Source organism: Stegastes partitus, unplaced genomic scaffold (assembly GCF_000690725.1).
Source record: "Stegastes partitus isolate 25-593 unplaced genomic scaffold, Stegastes_partitus-1.0.2 Scaffold1313, whole genome shotgun sequence".
Classification (NCBI taxonomy): Eukaryota; Metazoa; Chordata; class Actinopteri; family Pomacentridae; genus Stegastes; species Stegastes partitus.
In genome coordinates this window covers 1-4420 of record NW_007579044.1, presented here as the reverse complement: position 1 = coordinate 4420, position 4420 = coordinate 1, and positions in this window count along the sequence as shown.

The window sequence follows — 4420 nt, the reverse complement described above, 5'->3', positions numbered from 1 at the left end:
AATTTTTCAATATTTTTCTTCAATGACATGTCTTCTTTAATCAAGAAAACATCCAAAGCAAATTTCTGAATATTTGTCATTAAGACAATGTGTAAATAATTGTTCTCGGAAGTTTTATCATCATAATTGTTAGTTAGACTTTTATTTTTTATTGTTTTACTCTGTTTTACCTAGTGTTTTCCAGTTAAGATACATTAAATTTTAGGGTCTATATATCCTTTTTGTTTTATAAATTGAGACAGAATCAAAGTCCGAACTTCCCAGTTTTATTCCTATTTATATCTGAAGGATTCTACAGAGGGGTTTGTTTTTGTATCATTCATTATCTGATTTAGAGAACATTTTATTCCAAGAAAGCATTGTGAAAATAAGTCCCCATTGACCTCTGACTCTAACATGTGAACAAAACCAAACAAGAATTTTAGAACTGCCTTCATCCAGTTTTTACATTCCATTTCTATTCTGGAAATTATTAAATATTAAGGGCATTTTTAGATATATAATAAGTAATTTGTATATTTAAACATTAGATTTCAGAGAACTTGTGCAAAAAAAAAAAAGTTTTTTAATTCATCAGCTGGTACAATTTCATGGTGATATCTGATGAAGTGAACTGCACTAGTAAAGTTAAACGTTATATCACAGTTACATTTCCGTTTGATGCATTTAGAGTAGACATGTCGTCGACTTGTGTAGTTGCGCACTGTGGCCACCAGAGGGCAGGAATGTGCAGGTTTCCCAGTCGCGCTGTATCACTGACACAAGTCGAAATAAATCTGTGGACAAAAATACGCACAATTTCTCCAAAACACTGACAATCGTCTTACGGTTCGTGAACCATACGAAAACAGTTTTCCATTTCACAGTGAGAATTATTCGATTCACATTAGATATTAAAGTTTATTATTTATTAGACATAAAGTCAGATTTAAGTGTGGCCCTGCAATGGACTGGCGACCTGTCCAGGGTGTCCCCTGCCTTCGCCCTAAGTCGGCTGGGATAGACTCCAGCGACCCTGCGACCCTAGTGAGGATTAAGCGGTGTATAGATAATGGATGGATGGATGGATGGATGGAAAGTCAGATTTGTTAAATTTGCTGCTTTTCTCTTCTTTTATCTCAAATTAGGTCTGATAATGTCATTAATTGTGTGTTAAAGTCGTGGGGATTTGTGCTCCTACAATAACCAACTGAAAGTCAGCTTTGACAAAATAAATAAATAAACAAGCTCAGCAATTATTTGTGTTTATTCGAAACAAAGTTCAGAGAGGATTGAAGTGTGATTTAAGTTTTGTTTGACACTTATTTATTTCACTGACTTTTGCATGGTGGTGGCTGGTTTGTGTGAGAGATCCATTTGATTTCGTTTTACAAACTCATTTAAAAAGTTTTTATACTGTCTTGATGTTTGCATGTCATTTTGTTGCTGCCTGGCTGACAACTTGTTTAGCACGTTATTGCATCGGGCTTGTTTCAACTGAGGATGTAGTTTATCTCTGTATGCCTTTTGAAAGAAGGTTAAGATATAATATTAACTGGAAACCCTTTAGTCATTTATTGAGGAAGTTAAAGCGGAAGCAGACTTTTGATGCTGATCCTCTTCCGTCCACTAGGAGGCGGTAGTGCATTATAAAGCCGCTGACTGCCGCCATGATGGACAGAAGAAGCGGCTCCTGCAGCACCGTGGGTTGTCGTTTGCCTCCGTGGAGGCTTCACTGTTGGAGAAGGTAAGTGTTAACTTGTTAAACAGAAGTTGTTAAATTGTTTAGATCAGTTGTACGTGAATTAGGATGACTTTCCGCTGTTCTGTGACTGAATAAGCAGCTGCGAAATGCTTTGTACGTGGAGCACATCAGATTGACTCGGTTTGCCTTTTGCTAGCAAACGACAAGGGCCGTTAGTTAAATTGTGTTTTAATCAAAGGTAAGCCAGTTTTGGTGGATAAATTATTTGCCGAATTTAATACACTGATACGTGGCTACGGCTCAAAGCACGTGGTCACTGACAGGCCTCGTGTTTTTTGGTGTTTAATAAGTTAAGGTTAAACTGGCGTATTTCTGAAGCGACTCTGGTGTACATGTGCATCAGCAGCTGAGTGGGCCTGTCTCCACGTGGTACAAGGTTCACCACGTGGCGACACCACCATTAGCATGACTGCTAACAGTTCGGCTACTGAGTCATTAACCACAATGCAGGCAGCAGCAATGCAGGAAGTGCTTGCATTTCATGGCTGTTGATACCTTAAATGTCAGTGTAGGATGTCCTGCAGTTAATCTAAAGGAGCTTCTCCCCTGATGACTTGCACTGGGCTCTGAGTCTGCATGGAGACAGACGTGCATCTTTGGCCCTGACAAGCCAAAGTTTCTGAGGAGAAAATAAACTCAGGGTAGCAGGAACAGATGGTCATGAAAACAAAATAACTTATTTATTTTTTTGTCTTTTTAGATCTGTGAGGCGGTGAAGACACTCTGGACTTGAATCAGGTTTGTGTCATACAACATTCCTCCATCACAGCACACTGTATGAATCTCTTGTGATGTTTTTGCACTGGGCTCAGAAAATCAGTGGTGACACAAGTGCAACTCTGCCCCTGACAAGGCAGAGTCTGATGAGAAACATGTTGAAGGCTGCTGTGATCATCAGGTTTGAGTAGTTTGTCTGACTGCTGTTCTCTTTATTTCAGGTGCTGGTTTTCCTGCAGACATCATCTTCCTCGATGTTTTTGATAGTGTGATGTTTTTTTTTTTTCCTATTTGTAACATGATCCTGTATTTACTTTGAATCATCAAATAAAATTGCATCTTAAAATCTTTCTCACTTTTTTCACACTACGATGTGGTGATTTTCCAGTTTGGGTTTGTCACTGGGATGTGATTCAGGTGTGCAGCATTTGTAAATGTGTTGCTTTGGTTATTTGGTGGATTGACTCCCAGCAGTGAGATACTCAAATGTACTGATTTAGTTTTGAAGTGTGACTCAAATGATGAAACCCAAAGCTGTAAACACGAGGTGCTTTTCATTATGCCAACGTCTACTCGCTTCTCTCAGCTCCTCCCAGCAACGCTACAGGTCAGATACACCTGTTTTCTCACTCTAAACTCCCCCAGAATCCTCCACTAGTCGAGATGCATGACAGATATTGTGAAGTGCTCCGTGACTGACGAGGGGGACGATTTCCAGTTCACAAGAAGGAATAGATTAGCAAACTGAAAAGCACCTCATTTGTGTTTCATGTTAACTTGGCTCAGATTTGGCTGTTGATCTCTGCTGACACTAAGGTCATAGCCTACAAACTAGTATAATCAGTTTATATAGCATCTCAAAATACTGCTTTGTAAAAGGAAAAAAAATGGTGGCAATCTGAAAGTAAACAAAGTGGTGGCATACTAAATCATTTGAATGGTAGAAAAACAAATTGAAAGTGACTATCAGTAATTACAACTTAGGTCAGACATTGTAAAGAACAAATGACTAATTGTAAAACATTTTTGATATGTTTACATTTTTGTACAGTCATTGTTTCCCCTCTTTTACTAGATCTCTATAATGAACAAAAAATGTCTAATTTTTTTAAAATATGTAGGCTGTTATTTATATTTTTAAAAATTCGTTACACATTTTCCCTGTTATAAAATACTCAATCTGTGAAATGTTTAAGAATTCACCATTTGCAATCCTTAATATACACACTTTTATACGTACTATTTTCAAATAAGAGCAAGTGTCAAGTGGAGTCAGGGTTTCAGATCCCAGAAGCAGCCACTAACAAAGAGCACTGGGCTGGCGTAAGCAATGTAAAAGACTCTGATCAGAAATGCTGTAATCTGGTGATTGTTTAAATATGATATGGTTATTTTAACATAGCAATGAATTAAAGGTGATTTCATGTAACCACTGAATTAAAGCTGCACAGTTAAAGATGAGAGAAGGAGTGAAAATGTCAAGAGATCAAGAAAGGTTAGTGTCCCTGAAACAGCTCATGTCTGAACATGTCAGGAAGGTTGCAGAATGAACCCATTGCTGAAACAGTTGATGGCTCCTCTTTTTAGCAGCATGTATCCTGTGATTGCCAGACTGTGCTCTTTGCTATTATCAAGTGTGTGAATCAGATCCTGAAGGTATCACATATATGGGCTAAAGAGAAAGTGCCTCACACAATGTGTGTAATCAAGTGTATGTGCTAAGGATAGAAGTTGTGTGTGGCGGGGGTAGAGTTGAATACACTACAAAAAGGCCTGACAAAGAGACTTCAGACGGAGTTCGTGGAGATTGCTCCTGGAGGCTGCTCATGATGGAGATCGCAGAGTTCTCCACGGGACATCGTTGGAGCTGAACACTCCTCCACCGACTGAAGAAGTCCTGATGGGTCTGCAAATTCTACTCAAGAGAAGCAGCAGAACCCCTTTCTGTGTTCTGCATGA